General features: G+C 38.3%; 1 non-coding gene across 1 annotated transcript; it reads right to left on the bottom strand.

The window, feature by feature from the left end:
- Positions 1-3958: 3958 nt before the first annotated feature.
- On the bottom strand, positions 3959-4065 carry LOC141710203 (small nucleolar RNA R71). The gene has a single exon (XR_012570735.1). It is a non-coding gene; the product is annotated as a small nucleolar RNA R71 (small nucleolar RNA).
- Between the last annotated feature and the right edge of the window lie 14901 nt (positions 4066-18966).

Raw genomic sequence — 18966 nt, forward strand, 5'->3', positions numbered from 1 at the left:
CCTCAACTGGGTTTTTCTATGAAAAGAACAACTTTGTGGCTCTAGTGAACAAGCAAATTCCGGCATCTGAAGACTATCACAAGATGATGGACTTCATACTGAACTGTAAATTGAGTTATGCCATGCTTGAGTCCCCAACCATTTACTGTGAAGTTGTCGAGGAAATTCGGACTACAGCTGTGTTCAACTCCAAGGACAAAACTATTATCTTCATTCTCAAAGGTAATGAATACTGTGTTAATTGTGATACTATTGAAAAGTGCTTTAAATTGCTTGAAAATAACACTCTTGCTCCACACACAGACACTGATGTGAGTGACATGCTAGTTTCTGTGGGCTATGCTCTTGATGCCACTAAGTTAGGTGATGTTAGGAGACTTGGTCTTAGAAAAGAATGGAGTTTTCTGTATGATTTATTTATTAAAGTGTTTTCTGGAAAAATTAGCAATTTTGATGATGTATCTTATTCACTTGTTCACATGCTTTATATGCTTCTTAGTGATAAGTACATCAATTTCAGTACTTATGTTATGTATGAGATATGGAGTAAGTTAGGAGATATTAAAAACAAATCTAAGAATATTTATTATGCTAGATTTTTCATGATGCTAGCTAATTTTGTTTCTGAGAATCTTTTAATTGAGAACCCAACAAACAAGGTAGCTTGTTGGGTCCAAGAGAGGAGAATTATTGCTGATTTTAACAGGGCAAATCATCACAAGGATGCTACTCTTGTGTACATGCAAATCATGGAACTGCCTCAAGTAAGTGAGGTAAACATTCATGTCCCTACTACTTCCTAACCTATTACTTCTTTGCAATTAACTGTGGCAATGGCATTTATGACAGTGACCAAACAGATGCCTAATCAAGCTACAAAACCAAAAATCTCCAAATCCAAGTCAAAGAAAGCCCCCTCTAGTTTCTCTCAACAGAAACTAGTTGTAAAATCCACCAAAAGCCAAGAGGGGAGTGTGAAAGGAAGTGAGACTGGTGAGGGACAGGGTGAACATCAAAGAAGCCCTAAGAATAAGGATGGAGAGGTGAGTGTATCCCAGCCTAGCCACACTGCAGTTTTTTGTGCTTAATAAGGACATTAGCTCTTTACTAGTTGCATCATCCCAAAAGGATGTGACTATTGAACAAAGCTCACAGCCAAGAGTACAGGACGAAAGGGTTAGGGACATAAGCTCACCCCAAACTTATATTAGAAAGAAGAAATTAAAAACCATTGGGGATACATAGGGTGCACATACTGTGCCAACTGCAGTCAAAGACTCAGTTTAGGCACCTTCTCAAAGTCAGGTTGATGTGGCTCCAATAAATGTGGAGTCACAGCCAAAATTTTTAATAATAGAAGCACCTAACATACCAAACTCACCCACAAATTCTCTGGATGTTTATATGATTCATACATCAATTCCTGATTCTCCATCTCTAACTCTCATGGAGAAGCCAAAATCTACAGCAAGTAAGCATCATCTTTTAAATAATTTGTTGGCTCACTTGCCTTTTCTTTCTGATTCTACTGAGAATACTGTGCAAAATCTTAAATCAATCACCACAGATTCTACAACAGTCTCTACTCCAAACTCTATCATTTCTACTATCTCGAGGGATATTGTTCATCCGCCGACTAGTGATTGTATCTCGACGGATGTGCTTAACAGCAGTCATCCGTTGACACTTCCAACTACTACTTCGACGGATGTTCCTCATCCGTTGAATGTCACTACACAACTTCAAATTTCAATAAATGTTACAAGTGTAGATGATTTAGTGGTTGTACAGTCACTCTTAGGATTGAGGAAAGTGTTGAGTGGCATTATGACACTTTATAACGCTCCGTAAAGCTCTGAATTGGTGTATTTGTACTCAAATTGTAGGTGTTTTAATGTGTTTTCTAGTATATTTTCATTTCAGGCATTAATCCTGAATTCAGGTGATTTAGCATTGATTTGATGCTAATAAGGTGTTAGGATGGTGTCCAAAGAATAAAGGCTCGTGAAGACCAACTCATTGCAGCAAGAAAAGAAGGCAATTTCAGTTTTTCCAGAAGTCTGACACGCGTCTGGCGCGCCCACGCTGTGCTAGCGCATGGCCGCGCCAGAGAAGCAGAATGTCAGCGCGCCCGCGCTGGTGAAGCGCGCGCCCGCGCCAGGTCAGATTTCCAGATTCCTGTTTTAATTAGAAGACTATTTTTCTGGGATTTTGGATTAATTGGGTTTCTATTTAAAGATAATAAAAAGATATTTTTTTCATAACAGAGCTTAAGGAGAAGACGACAAGAAGACCTATAGCACAATTCAACAAAGGCAAAGAGGATCTAATTTTATACTTGTGAATCTTTGTTCTATGTTGTAATCTTGGATGCTCGTTTCTTGTTTTGTTGAACCTAATACCCTGGATTACGTACTTGGTTTATTATTTGTTTATTAAAGACTACGTTTATTATACCATGCTTTCATCGGAACCCACATTGATGATGAGTCCGATTATGGGCTAATCGTTATCGTGGGGTTCTAGCAGATTTATTTATGGATTTCTTTAGTTAATTTGTTTCGATGCCTTAGTGTGTGGTGATTGTATGATAACCTAGTATTGGTTGTGCTTATTCGTCTTATGAGCGTCGCAAACTTATAAGATAACGTATTAATCTTTAATGAAGCGACGGTGAATTTAAGAATTTAGAACTTGCCATGCTAGCATAGGTTCATGTGTTATTGTTATGCATGATTCGTAGGTAATTTTAACCATCTTACTTGCCCTATGTAATCACGATAGATAACTTGTGCATTAAACCGTTATGTTGTCAAATTCTATAGACATATAGGGTCTCAATATAATTGGTGTATATTCAGCTTCTATTTCTTTTGTGGATGTCTGGTAGTATGGTATCCGTGCAACAAAAGTTGGCATTTATCAGTTTCGTGTTATCTGATTAGTGTCATCACCATTACATGCCAAGGTTAAGAACAACAAGGCTATTGAATGAAGTATTTAATGAAGTTAGAATCCCATGTTTGTGTCGTATATTATTCAGTTATCTTTAATCTCGCAGTTAATGTTCTCTAATATAATTCTCAATTGTTAATTGTTATATATAATCAAAACCCCAATTTGTTATTCGTCTTAGCATTGAATAATAGTCATATCATTGTTGCATAAGTGCATAAATCACAAAGTTAACCTTAACCATTCTCTGTGGGAATGAACTAGAAATAATTCTATATTACTTGCGAACGCGTATACTTGTGTGAATTATTAGCGCGTGTTTAGCAACTAACAAGTTTTTGGCGCCGTTGCCAGGGACTCGGTGTTAACTTTTAGTTTATGTGTTTTTCATCAGTGATCATTAAAGTTCATTGACTCCATATTGTTACTTACCTACTCTTTTCCTTATTGTGTTTCAGGTACTCTAGCGAGTGTGTCTGCATACGCGTTCGCGGGCTCGTAAGAGAACTCTGGATCAAGCCGGGGAGGAAGCTGTAGTGGTTCGAAGGAAGTTTTTGAGGACGAAGAGAAAGTAGAAGAAGAAGAGAAAATTGAGGAACCAGCTTTCGTAGTAATGGGAGATCAAGCAGGAATTCTTAAGGCTCTGATGAACTATTCTCAGCCTAAGATCAATGATATTTAGTCGAGCATCATCAGACCAGCCATCTCGGCTAACACTTTTGAGATCAAGTCTAGCACGATTCAGATGATATAGAACTCAGTTCAGTTTGGGGGTTCTCCTACAGAAGACCCCAACATGAACATCAGGGATTTCATCGAGATCCGCGACACTTTCAAGTTCAATGGGGTGACTGAAGATACTATCAAGCTGCGACTCGTCCCATTCTCTCTGATGGATAAAGAAAAGTGCTGGTTACATTCTCTACCACCAGGGTCTATCACCCCATGGGAGGATCTTGCTCAAAAGTTTCTCACTATATTCTTTCCCATAGCGAAAACTGCTGCAATCAGGAATGCTCTTACTCAGTTTGCAAAGCAAATTGGAGAATCTCTGTGTGAGGCTTGGGATCAATATAAGGAGATGTTAAGGAAGTGCCCACACCATGGCATGCCTGATTGGATAATTATAAACTATTTCTACAATGGTTTAGGCGCACAGTCTAGACTTATACTCGATGCAGCATCTGGTGGAGCCTTATGGGCCAAAATCTATAATGAAGCTTATGAGTTGATTGAGCTAATAGCAGCTAATAAATACCAGAATTCTACGCAAAGAATGTTACAAGGCAAGGTAGCAGGAATTCTGGAAGTGGATACAGCTACTGCTATAGCTGCTCAACTTCAAGCTTTGACGATGAAAGTGGATTCTTTGGCTAATTATGGAGTTAATCAAATCTCTAGTATTTGTGAGCTTTGTGTTAGGGCACATGCAACTGAGCAGTGTGCTATTTCTAGCAAATCAGCTCAATTTGTAAGCAACTTTCAGAGATCACAGTAGCAAGCTCCAACCACTTATCATCCCAATAACCACAATCATCATAACTTCAGCTGGAGCAACAATAAGAATGCGATGCAACAGTCTTATCAGCCATACACAACAAATCAATATAACCCTCCTGGTTTTCAACAACCGTAATATGCCCCTAGGCAACAACTTCAACTTCAGCAGTTACCGCAAGCTAATGAAAAATCTAAATTGGAGGAGTTGAGGCTCATGTGCAAGAGCCAAGCTGTTTCTATCAAAACCTTGGAGAATCAGATTGGGCAGATTGCTAATGCATTACTGAATCGTCAACCCGGAATGCTTCCAAGCGATACTAAAGTGTCGGGTAAGAAGAAAGCTAAGGAGCATGTTAAGAAAATTACATTGAGGTCTGGTAAGGTTGCAAATCCCGAAAAAGCTAAGACTCCAGTATGTGGAGTTGAGGCTGAGGAAGAAGAAGTGCAGAAGGAAGCAAAAGTGGAACCAAGGAAGACTACTATTGAGCACACTCCTCCTGAGGGTAATACAGGAGAGAAACAGATCTATCCTCCACCTCCTTTTCCTAAGAGGCTGCAGAAGAAAAAGCTGGATAAGCAGTTTGAGAAGTTTCTGGAGGTGTTCAAGAAATTTCAAATCAGCATACCTTTCGCTGAAGCTCTTGAACAAATGCCTAGTTATGCGAAGTTTATGAAAGGTATTCTCTCTCAGAAGGTGAAGCTTGATAACTTAAAGACATATGCTCTCACGGTGGAATGTAGTGCTGCGCTGCAACAGAAGTTGCCTCCGAAGCTTAAAGATCCTAGAAGCTTCACTATTCCTTGCACCATTGGAAAGGTGTCATTTGACAAATGCGTATGTGACTTGGGAGCTAGTATTAATTTGATGCCTTTGTCAATCTTCAAGAAGTTAGACTTACCAGATCCAAAGCCTACTTGTATGACTTTGCAGTTGGCCGACTGTTCTATTACATATCCGCGCGGTATTGTGGAGGATGTCTTGGTCAAGGTGGACAAACTCATCTTTCCTGCCGATTTTGTAATTCTTGATTTTGAGGAGGATAAGAAGTTTCTCATAATCTTGGGAAGACTGTTCTTGGCTACTGGCCGAACCTTGATAGATGTGCAGAAGGGTGAGCTCATCATGCGAGTGTTGGATCAGGATGTAACTTTTGATGTGTTTAATGTGATGAAGTCCTCTACGTAAAATGAGGTGTGTTTAAGGCGGAGATGGTCGATTATGTGGTTAATTCAGAACTTGATCAATTGCTAGGGTCTGATGCCTTAGAAAAGGCCTTGTTGGGGAATTCTGACAGTAAAGATGATGGAGGTGAAGAGCACTTGCAATATTTGAATGCTTCTCCCTGGAAGCGAAAGATGGATATGCCTTTTGAATCTCTTGGACTGGAGGAGCTGAAAAGTTCTCCAAAGTGCCTCAAGCCATCTATTGAGGAAGCTCCTACTCTTGAGCTTAAGCCCTTACCTGAACATTTGAGGTATACGTTTTTAGGTGATGCATCTACTTTGCCTGTTATTATTGTATCTGACCTTTCAGGTAGCGACGAGGAGAAGCTTTTGAGAATTCTAAGAGAATTTAAATCGGCAATTGGTTGGACCATAACAGATATCAAGGAAATAAGCCCTTCTTATTGCATGCATAAAATTCTGCTAGAGGAAGGAAGAAAGCCTATTGTTGAGCAACAGAGAAGGCTAAATCCGATCATGAAAGAGGTTGTGAATAAGGAAATCCTCAAGTGGCTGGATGCAGGGATCATCTATCATATTTCTGACAGTTCTTGGGTAAGCCCGGTTCAGTGTGTGCCAAAGAAAGGTGGTATCACAGTGGTAGTAAATGAGAAGATGAGCTTATTCCTACACGAACAGTCACGGGGTGGAGAGTTTGCATGGATTATAGGAAGCTAAACAAGGCCACAAGGAAAGATCACTTCCATCTTCCTTTCATTGATCAGATGCTTGATAGATTGGTTAGGCATGAGTACTACTATCTTCTGGATGGCTATTCGGGATATAATCAGATTTGTATCGCTCCAGAAGATTAGGAGAAGACTACATTCACATGTCCTTTTGGTACTTTTGCATTCCGGAGAGCTTCTTTTGGGCTATGTGGTGCACCAGCCACTTTTCAGATATGCATGACGGTTATCTTCTATGATATGATTGGAAATAATGTAGAAATGTTCATGGACGACTTCTCGGTCTTTGGAACTTCTTATGATGAATGCTTGCATAATCTTGGGTTAGTACCGAAAAGGTGCGTTGAGACCAATTTGGTTCTCAATTGGGAGAAATGTCATTTTATGGTGCGCCAAGGCATCATTCTTGGTCACAAGGTTTCTAGTAAGGGTCTTTATATGGACAAAGCTAAGGTGGAGGTTATCGAAAAACTTCCTCCACCAATTTTTATTAAGGGAATTCGCAGTTTTCTTGGTCATGCGGGTTTCTATAAGCGTTTCATCAAGGACTTCTCTAAGATTTCGAGGCCGTTGTGCAGTTTGCTAGAGAAATATGTTCCTTTCAAGTTTGATGACGAGTGCCTTGCTATTTTTGAGATATTAAAGAAGAGTTTAATTACAGCACCTGTCATAACTGCACCTGATTGGTCTGAACCGTTTGAAATGATGTGTAATGCAAGTGATTATGCAATTGGAGCAGTTCTTAGGCAAATAAAGAACAACATATTCATGTAGTCTAATATGCTGGTAAGACTCTTAATGGTGCTCAAATAAACTACATCACTACTGAGAAAGAACTTTTGGCTATTGTCTATGGTTTTGAGAAGTTTAGCTTATCTGCTTGGGACGAAGGTGACAGTTTTCACTGATCACACTGCAATTCGCTATCTCATCTCGAAGAGGACTCGAAGCCTAGACTGATTAGGTGGGTTCTTTTGCTTCAGGAATTGGAGTTGGAAATCAAGGACAAAAAAGGTACTGAAAATCAAGTCGCTGATCAACTATCTCGATTAGAGGATCCAAGTGCAACTTCACTGGATAAGACATTAATAAATAAGTCTTTTCCCAATGAGCAGTTGTTTGGAGTGCAAGAGGAAGAACCGTGATTTGCAGACATTGTGAACTACCTTGTGAGTAATATCATGCCTCCCGACTTGTCGTACACTCAATGGAAGAAGTTTCCGCATGAAGTGAAGTGGTATATGTGGGATGAGCCATTTCTTTTTCGACAAGGAGCTGACCAATCATCAGGAGATGTATTCCTTACAGCGAAACAGTGGGGATCTTGCGAGATTGCCACTCAAGGGCTTATGGAGGACATTATGGTGGAGAAAAGACAGCAGCTCGTATTCTTCAAGCAGGTTTCCTTTGGCCGACTCTGTTTAAAGATGCTCATCAGTTTGTTTTGAAATGTGATTGATATCAACGTGTGGGTAATATGTCCAAGAGGGATGAGATGCCTCTTAATGTGCTTCTCGAGGTTGAAGTCTTTGATGTTTGGGGAACTGACTTCATTGGGCCATTTGTCTCATCTTGCAAGAATCAGTATATCTTGTTGGCGGTTGATTATATCTCGAAATGGGTTGAAGTCAAGGCGTTGCCAACGAATGATGCGAAGGTAGTGCTTAATTTTTTTCACAAGCAGATATCACAAGATTTGGAACTCCAAGAGTCATAATCAGTGATGAGGGGTCGCATTTTTGCAGTCGCAAATTCACTGCCATAATGCAAAGGTATAATGTGAATCATCGCATTGCTACGACATATCATCCTCAGACAAATGGTCAAGCTGAGGTATCTAAAAGAGAGATCAAGCACATTTTAGAGAAAGTTGTTTGTCTATCGAGAAAATATTGGTCTTTGAAGCTTGATGAAACTGTTTGGGCCTACAAAACAGCATACAAGACTACGTTGGGTATGTCGCCATATCAGTTGGTTTTTGGTAAGGGGTGTCATTTACCAGTGGAGCTCGAGCATAAAGCGTATTGGGCTTTGAAGAAGTTGAATCTTGATTTATATACAGCTGGAAAGAAGAGGATGCTTCAGTTGAATGAACTCGACGAGTTTAGACTTCAAGCGTATGAAAATAACAAAATGTACAAGGAAAAAGTCAAGAGGTGGCACGATAGGGATCTAGTGCTCAAATCATTTGTGCCGGGGCAACAAGTTCTTTTGTTCAACTCTCGTCTTCATCTTTTTTGTGGAAAGTTGAAGTCAAGGTGGTCAGGGCCATTTATTGTCAAAATTGTGTTTCCACATGGAGCGGTGGAGATTTTTGAGAATGATCCGGGCCAAGCATTCAAGGTAAATGGTCAGAGCTTAAAGCATTACTATGGTGACACGGAAAACTGTGAGGTCGTTACTGCCATTTTATTTTCCGTTTGATCTCGCATTTCTACGTCAAGCTAACGACGTAAACCAAGCGCTTCTTGGGAGGCAACCCAAGTTTGTTGTACATTAGTAGACAGAGGAAGAAGAAAGAAAGGAGAAAAGCACAAAAAAAAAAATTTGGGGCCAACTAAAGTAGCACGGCGCGCCCGTGTTGAGGAAGCGGGGCGACCACGCCACTTTTCCAGAAGCAGAGCGCGCCCGCGCTGCCTAGCGGGGCGGTCGCGCTTAAAAGTCAGAAGCACGACGTGCCCGCGCTGAGGTAGCACGCGGCCGCGCTGTCCCCTGAACCTGGAAAAAAAAAATAGAAAAAGAAGAGAAAATCAGGGACTTTACTATAAAATCAAATTCTACCCGATTTTTACTCTTCCATATCCCAAATTTCCCTCTCCAAATCAAACCCATTATTTCCACTAATCCCATAATCAATTCCCACTTTTATTCCATATCTAATTCTCTCCCAATCTCCTATATATACACACACTTATACACAAACTTCTCCATCACTTGTCAAATTCTCAAACACAATTATCTCTCAAACACTTATCTTTTGTTATCTCTTATTCAATCCCAATGGCACCCAAAAGACAGCGAACTCAAGTGAGCAGCAGCACCACTGATTCTTCGAGTGCAGGTGGTAAGAGGCCAAGGTTTTCAACTCCCGAGGCTAAAGCGGAGTATACGAGGCTTCCTTCGAAGCCTATAGCCAAGGAGTGTGGTTTTCTGCCATCATGGAAAGATGGTAAGTTGTTAGAGATGACCTTGGACATGAGCTGGGTTGCTTTTTACGAGGCACCCATTGTTGTGCCTATGAGTGTGGTTCGTGAGTTTATGCTAATGCAAAGGCGGAGAAAAATAGTTTCACTGTGGTTCGGGGGATGACGGTAAAGTACAGTGCCGAGGTGATAAGGAGGGTGATTGAGCAGCCTGCGAGGAAGCCAGGGCAGGATATTTGGAACGAGAAGACCCCAAAGGAGTTTGATAGTTACTACCCTGTGTGTGCCTGAGACTCACTGGAAGTTCAAGATGGGCACGACTAACTATTCCACTTTGCCTGCTTCGTGCATGAACAGGTTTGCACGTGCATAGAATTCTCTTATTTGTGCTAACATCATGCCATCTTCTCATGTGCATGAGATTACTATGGAGCGTGCATGCTTGTTGTGGGGTATTCTGCAGGGGGGCTATGTGGACCTTGGTATAGTTATTTACCAAGGGATTCTGAGATTTTTACGAGGGAGTACTACGGGTTCTATACCCTATGCTTCTATTGTGATGAAGTTGTTTGTGGAAGTTGGTGTTCATTGGCCAGCACACGAGCAGCTGCAGCTCCCGAGTGCCCCGATTGTTAGTTCGACGCTGTTGAACAAGACTGAGTGGTATGATAGGAAGCCCGATCCTAAGGGGCTTGCTTATTCATATGACCATTTGCCAGGTGGAAGGCCAGCGGATCAGACTTATGTTGGTGGTACACAGCAGGCAAGGAGAGCAGCTTGGAGAGCTTAGTTGGGAGAGGAGGCTGGTCCTTCGGGATCGCAGCAATAGCAGCAACATGAGGAGAAAGCACAGGGCAGTACTGGTTTGAGCATGGCACAGTATAGGCGTCTAGCGAGGAGGATGGATGCGATACATGACATCCATAGTCGGTTTGCACGTGATCTCACCCGGGCATTAGGGACTGCATTTAGAGCCACAGGTGTTGACATCCAGTGGCCAGTATTTGGTGAGGACTCCATGTATCCACCTTCTGATACGCCTGACACTCCACCCGTTGAGGGTGATGATCCTGATTCCGAGTAGGTATGCCTGATTCCTTACTATTACCTTCACTAAGGACAGTGAAAATTTTAAGTTTGGGGGTAGTAGTTGAAGGAATATGTTTTGTGTGAGTCGTATATAGTTTGCATATTCATGATAGTTTAGTGCATATAGTTGCATATTTTTGTAGTTTTTTAATGATGTTTGTTCATATAGTTTCATGCATTTGCATAATAACATGATCCCTTAGATGATTTTTCCGATTGATTTGTGATATTGATGCTAGTGTAGTGATGTCATATTTAGTGATGTTAAGTTTTATCGAATTGATTTGCATGCTAGAGACAATTATATTTCACTAAGTCTTATAGGTTTCTTGAGGGCTAGATCATGGTCATGGTTTATGTGTTTGTCGAGGTTTAATCGCTTGTTTATATTCAGAATTTAGGGTGTTCTCTTAATAATAAATTAACATGATATTTAAAAATTGGAGAAAATTGGATTTCATTGCTAGTTGTTGTGGCTAGGTGTCAAATGGCTAGTAGCCAGCTCATTTTATATGAGTAGTCTAGGGTTGAGTGAGATGGAGTGAAACGCACTCGTTGAGAAATTTATGAAAAAGAAGAAGAAAAAAAAGAAAAAAAAAGAAAAAAGAAAAAAAATGTGTTATGTATAATTGATCACGAGTGGGTGTTAGGTCCCAATGTGTTTGTAGAAGGGGGGTTGAATACAAACAGTACCGAATAATCGAATTAAATACGGAATAAAAAATGTGAAACAAAATTCAAGTTAAATAAAAATATTATTAAACTTGAAAGGTGTTACAACAACTATATCGATTACAAGGAATTAATCTCAAATTAATTATCACAAATCTAGAATAAATTCGACATGAACTTTTTCTATTTTTGTAATAAAAAGATTCAAATGCTAAACGCAATTTGAGATTAAGTTCTAGGGATTTTGATCCGCTAGATTGTTACACAAGAACAAGATAAAGATTTCTAGTTGATTGGATTTAACTTTACAATCTAGAAATTGATCTTGAATAAAGCAGATGAAAATGAAATATTTGCTGCGGCTGCTGTGTTCTTGTTTTTGACTTGTGTATTGGATTGGATGATTCTTTATGCTGCTTCTGTTTCTTTTTAATTCATTCAACAGAATTGAATTGAACTAGAATGACAATCCTGAGCTCAGCAAGACTTTCGGTATGACAATCAAATGAACTAGAAAGACTATCAGAATGAACTAGCAAGACAATCAGAATGAACTAGCAAGACAATCCTCCTCCCAGTGTAACTTTCGGTGAGACTATTGTTTGTACTAGCATGACTTTCGGTATGACTATTGATTGTCATACCGATTGTCATACTAGTACAATCAGTTTGACTTGCTGAATTTAAATGAATTTTAATCCAATTTAAATTCTGAAAATTCCTAAAATTAATTCAGAATTAATTAATCAATTAATTCAATTAATAAATAAATTATTCTTCACAGATATAATTTATTTTCTTAATTAAATTATATGACTTAATTAATTAATAGAGAATTAATTCTAGTCTTCAACAGCACCCATCTTTCTGCAAATCTTCTGAAAATCACTGAAAATTATGAATCAATTCCACCACTTCAATGTTGACACTCGATGTACTGTCTGGTTCATGAGTGACTAACTTCCGTGACGTTTCTTCATGTCTTGACTTTGACACTTTGATTTTCTTCAGATTAAATCCTTGTAATTAATGATACTCTGACGAGATCTCTGTCACTTGATTAAATCTACGATCTTGATTTATATCACTGAGGCATGATCAACTTCTTGAACTTCTTCCAGTGAATTAACTCCTCAAGTCTGTAGATGAACCTTGTTTCTGAATCCTTTGACAGATATTACTTTGCGAGATCTCTTTGACGGTAGATCCACTATTTACTTATTACATTCTTATTTGAGTTGAGTTGAATCCTCAAATATACAAATAGGCTATGATATATGCCTTACAATCTCCCCCTATTTGTTTGTTAGAAAATAACACACAAATACCTAGAGGATAACTCAACTAACAAATAAGAAAAAGATATAAACAGAAATGCAAAGTAAATAGCAGAAAAGTTCTGGATGACATTTAACCTTTTCCAGATTCCAAGTAAATGTTCCTCTAGACTGAACATATCTTCAAGTAGTTTCATCTTCTTCTGTACAACCACATTTCCTGTTGAGAAGTGCATATCTGTCTTGCTTCTCCCCCTATGAGAATCAACTGATTAAAGAAGATCACCTTCGTTTACCACCTCTCCCGTACAATAGGATTCCGCAGATAAAAACCAATGGTACTCCCCTTTTGAAAACAGCTTCTTCCCTTACTAGAAAATCACCTTGTGTTTACCACCTCTCCCGTACAATAGGATCCGTAGTTACAAACAATAATGGTGTGGTGTAGTGTACATGTAGAATCTTTTTCTTCCTCCCTGCTATTTCTCCCCCTTAGTAGAGGAATCCTCCAAACTATTACTTAAGCTTTTATCTCCCCCTTAAAGAAGGAATGTATGCCGTCGTCTGAAGGAGTTCTCATATATCACTTGGTTGGAAAAGAAATAACAAGTAGTTTCTCTTTCTTCCTCACTGTGAGTGTGTGATTCTGTTTAGTGTACCTCACATGTGTTTCACTCTTCTCTCCACTCGTGTTTACACTCATTCTCACAAGTGTATCACTCCACTCATAGCTCCAAAAATCAGATGTACCTGCAAGGAAAATCACCCTAGCCATCCTTAAGGAGGTCATAGGTGGTGCAATGGGAGTTCGCAAATCCCCATCCTTGTTAAACTCGTCAGATGAATCTGAGTCATAATCTACAAGTTGCTAGTTTCCCTTTTAGGGTTCCAGATTTGAATTCTGGGAAGGTAAACAATGATCCAACGAATTTAGCATAAAGATCAAAGTTCCCTTCTAATGTCTGTGAAGACATTTCCTTGTGACTCATCTGGTAATATCTGAATCATTGTTAACAAGTTGTCGATCTGTGCCTATGTCAGATCCACTATCCGCAGATGCATCCAGGGGATTTAAGCCTGGGGAGGTAGACACTGACCACTGATATATGGCTTTTGGATCAGTATCCTCTCCTAACACCTGTAAAGGCAATTGGTCCATTAACGAACCTTGAACAATCGAATCTGACCTTAAAATGGTCAAAACTCTTATTTTCGTCAACTCATCCTTTGTGTGTGTAACCTCTCCTTGTGCATCAAGAATTGTTTATGTTTGAAGTGGTGACACTACATCGGATATCTTGGCCGACAGGCAAAATTCAATAGACGCACCCTGTTGAGAGAATGAATCTAGTAACTGTTTTTATGCCTTTTTAGCCATTACATCTTTTTGAGAAGATGTATGGGGGCTAGCAGTTATCTCGGTTTAAATACTACTCATCTATGTAGGAGACAGAGCTACTGGGTTGACTACAGAACCTTCCTTATGTGGTGCACTATGGCACTATCTCCCTCACGCTCATTCATACTACATTTAGTGGTAAGAGAGTGTTGGTTGGTTCTGTTTTTGTGTTTGCCTTTACAGTCTGGGATAGACGTTGTGGGTTTTCAACCTCATGACTGTCAATGAAAGAAAGTCAATGGAGACTGAACCTGTAACACAAAACATATGGTAATAGAGAGAAAATGATTTACAATAGTGATTTCAAAAGATTTTACATGAAATAAGAAATCACTAATGTAGAAAGAAGTTTGATTTTGTTTTTCAATATGAATGAGTTTTCGATAAAATATTGATCACTTAGGGTAAAGTCTAAGTAATTCTCATTCATGTCAAAAGCTTACAAATATCTGCAACATAATGTTAACAACATATCATTGACCGATACTTGTCAACTACTTTAGATACTAATTGTTATGTTGCATTATATTTAAAATAAAATAAAAATAAAATAAAATAATACAATACAGATAATAATAATAAAAATAAATATCAATGAATTAAATACCAAATATCTATCAACAAGATATCAGCATTCAATTTCATATATCATACAATATTTACAAGTACAGAAAATACAAATAAAAACTTATATAAATATTGAAAAAATATAGAAACTATTTACAAGTTCAAGATAACATTACCAGCTTGCAAACAGCCATATCCCTCAGATAAACCTTTGCTGTTATCTCCAAAGGTAACCAGGGGGCCAGCTTTCTCAATCCACATTTGATAGCAGGGCTCTATCTCCGGTCATATATCTTGATGATTCACTGTCAAGAATCCACACTTCCGGTTTCACCTATTTTAATGCCCTGCAACACAAATGGATTAACCCTTCTTCGGAATCCAAACTTGGTTGGGCCCGGCATACTTGTAGAACTGTCCTTTGTCAGGCAAAACAACATTTTTAATTTTAATTGTCTCAACTTTCTCAATGACTGAACATTTGACCTTGTAAACAGCCTTAACAAATTTCTGTTTAAGCTTAGGCACAAATGTCTCCTTTCTAGCCTTAGAAGGACTGGCAGTCTTAGACCTATCATGCTTCTTGTTATTCACATGCTGACGAGGAGTAGTCTTATCATTAGAAACATGCTTACCATTAAAATAAGCATACATCATATTAAAAGCACAAGACATACAATTAGAAACACCACATGCTTTATGAGAGTGATTAACAGCAGGCAATTTATGCATGGTAGACATGGCATTTTTGTTATCCAACTCATGTGTGTCTGAGTTAGTCTCAGTTGCTTTCACAACTTTGACTGGAACTTTCGACACACTTGACTTGGAAACAACCTTCTCATTAGCATGATCTTCAGCACGTATTTCTTCCTGAATAATAGAAGAGGTCGCATCAAATGGTTCAGCAATTGATGGTTTATAGAGGGGTTCATCAACACCCTTAAGCACATGTGGTACTTCCCTCCCTTTAGCACAGACACGAGGAGGGGAGTTTATGCCTAATTCTCCAATAGCAACATTGTAATCATAACCTATTCCAGATGTTTGATTAACAGATTGCTTACTGTAGAACTCTTTAGCCTTCGAACAAGAATTGAAGTAGGCTCTAACCTTAGTCTCAAGACCGGTGATCTTGTCTTTGAGAATAGTTTCGAGTTTTCTATAACAGTCAACTCTATTCTCTAGAAAAGATACTTGTTCTTTTAATTTGTCTTGATTAATGTGCACAAGTCTTAATTCATTGACCTCTTTCTCAAGGTCTGTGATCTGTAAACTTAACAGTTCATTATCACGACGTGCACAATCTAAGTTACCTCTTAGATGATAAACCATTTCAGCATCAGAAAGTTTTACCTCTATTCTTGACGATGAAGCTTTTCCATCAATAGCCATAAGAGCAAGATTTCCTTCATCTTCATCTTCACTGTCAGTATCATCCCAGCTTCTTCCCTTTGCCAGATAAGCCCTTTCAGAGTTCTTTCTTACTTGCTTTGGCTTCCTACATTCTGTGGCAAAGTGTCCCAACTCATTGCAGTTATAGCATCTAATGGTACTCCGATCAACCATCCCTGTTTTGTATCCACCACTGCTGGTGTTAGAGGATGAAGATCCACCTTTCTGGAATTTATTATAGTTGGACTTGTACTTAAGCTTGGGATTCCTCTTGAATCTGACATGGGAGAATCTCTTGACAATTTGGGCCATTGACTCGTCTTCTAATTGCTCTAGCTCTTCCAAGGAATAAAAATCATCACTTGATTGATTTGTAGTAGGAGGATCATATTCTGCTACTAACATATTTTCCTCAGCCTTGGAACACTGTACCATTCTCTCCAATTGTTGAGATTGCTGTTGTTGTTGACCTTCAGCTACAAGTGCAGTAGATGTGCTGACCATTCTATCCTTCCCGTAGACTTCCTTCTGTTGAATCTGCTCCAACTCATAGGTTTTTAACACTCCATAGAGCCTGTCCAAAGAAATCTCACTCAGATCTCTAGCTTCTCTAATGGCAGTGATTCTATGTTCAAGATGAGTTGGCGGTGTTAAAAGGAACTTTTTGTTGACCTCCCTGATTGAATAATATTTCCTATTTATGTTCAGGTTGTTGATCAACGCATTGTACCTCTCAAACACTTCAGTAATTCCTTCTCCTGGATTTGATTTAAAATATTCATACTCACAGGTTAGGATCTCCAACTTGTTCTCCTTAACTTCCTCTGTGCCTTCATTAATCACCTCAATAGTTTCCCACATGTGTTTGGAATTTTTACAGTTCATCACATGTCTGTTCATCAAGGGATCAAGGGAATCAATTAATATTAATTGAAGGCTGGCATCCAAGGAGGCTTCTTCCTTCTCAGCAGGAGTAAAATCTTCAGGCTCTTTTGGATAGGTTCTAGCTATGGTAATCACAACATCATCTACTATCACCTCTGGTTCAATAACCATCGGAGTTTTTAGACCCTTCTTTAACAAATTCAGATATTTGGGATTTGCAACTTGTAAAAATAATAGCATCTTCTTCTTCCACATGATATAATTTTCTTTATCAAATAGTGGAATTTTAACGGTTCCAACTTTTTGTGAAGTCATTATGAATTTTTGAATAAATAAAAATATAAGGAGTTGAAAAATCACAAAAGTCTAGGATCTTGATTTGTTCATTAATCAGAAGGCTCTGATACCAATTGTTAGGTCCCGATGTGTTTGTAGAAGGGGGCTTGAATACAAACAGTACCGAATAATCGAATTAAATATGGAATAAAAAATGTGAAACAAAATTCAAGTTAAATAAAAATATTATTAAACTTGAAAGGTGTTACAACAACTGTATCGATTACAAGGAATTAATCCCAAATTAATTATCACAAATCTAGAATAAATTCGACATGAACTTTTTCTATTTTTGTAATAAAAAGATTCAAATGCTAAACGCAATTTGAGATTAAGTTCTAGGGATTTTGATCCGCTAGATTGTTACACAAGAACAAGATAAAGATTTCTAGTTGATTGGATTTAACTTTACAATCTAGAAATTGATCTTGAATAAAGCAGATGAAAATGAAATATTTGCTGCGGCTGCTGTGTTCTTGTTTTTGACTTGTGTATTGGATTGGATGATTCTTTATGCTGCTTCTGTTTCTTTTTAATTCATTCAACAGAATTGAATTGAACTGGAATGACAATCCTGAGCTCAGCAAGACTTTCGGTATGACAATCAAATGAACTAGCAAGACTATCAGAATGAACTAGCAAGACAATCAGAATGAACTAGCAAGACAATCCTCCTCCCAGTGTAACTTTCGGTGAGACTATTGTTTGTACTAGCATGACTTTCGGTATGACTATTGATTGTCATACCGATTGTCATACTAGTACAATCAGTTTGACTTGCTGAATTTAAATGAATTTTAATCCAATTTAAATTCTGAAAATTCGTAAAATTAATTCAGAATTAATTAATCAATTAATTCAATTAATAAATAAATTATTCTTCACAGATATAATTTATTTTCTTAATTAAATTATATGACTTAATTAATTAATAGAGAATTAATTCTAGTCTTCAACAGCACCCATCTTTCTGCAAATCTTCTGAAAATCACTGAAAATTATGAATCAATTCCACCACTTCAATGTTGACACTCGATGTACTGTCTGGTTCATGAGTGACTAACTTCCGTGACGTTTCTTCATGTCTTGACTTTGACACTTTGATTTTCTTCAGATTAAATCCTTGTAATTAATGATACTCTGACGAGATCTCTGTCACTTGATTAAATCTACGATCTTGATTTATATCACTGAGGCATGATCAACTTCTTGAACTTCTTCCAGTGAATTAACTCCTCAAGTCTATAGATGAACCTTGTTTCTGAATCCTTTGACAGATATTACTTTGTGAGATCTCTTTGACGGTAGATCCACTATTTACTTATTACATTCTTATTTGAGTTGAGTTGAATCCTCGAATATACAAATAGGCTATGATATATGCCTTACAGTGGGATCTTTAGTACTCGAGTTATTAAGTTCTTAGGGGACTTTGTGCCTAGTTACCTAAGGCTTTTTATAGTCTAGGATCCGCTAACCTAACGCTCGCTACATGGGTACTATTATATAAGTCTTGTGTGGACCTCACTCATTGCATGGTCAAATAAGCATATTTGTGTTGTTTATGTGTTGTGAATAAAGGCGTGAATCCGTATAAAACTCCAATATAGGAATTGAAGTGTTATAAGTTATTTTGAGTCTAGCTTTTATTTTATTTTTAGTGAGTCACGATTATTGATCTAGTTGCGATAGTATATCTGTAAGAGTTTGCACACACGCACGTCTCTGGTTTGTAAGTTGATTTGTGAGGTTTGATTAATATTTATGTGAATAACTGCATTTGTTGAGATATGGCTTATTGATTGGTTTAGTTATTCTATGGGGATCGTTGCATT

This window comes from Apium graveolens, chromosome 2 (assembly GCF_009905375.1).
Source record: "Apium graveolens cultivar Ventura chromosome 2, ASM990537v1, whole genome shotgun sequence".
NCBI lineage: Eukaryota > Viridiplantae > Streptophyta > Magnoliopsida > Apiales > Apiaceae > Apium > Apium graveolens.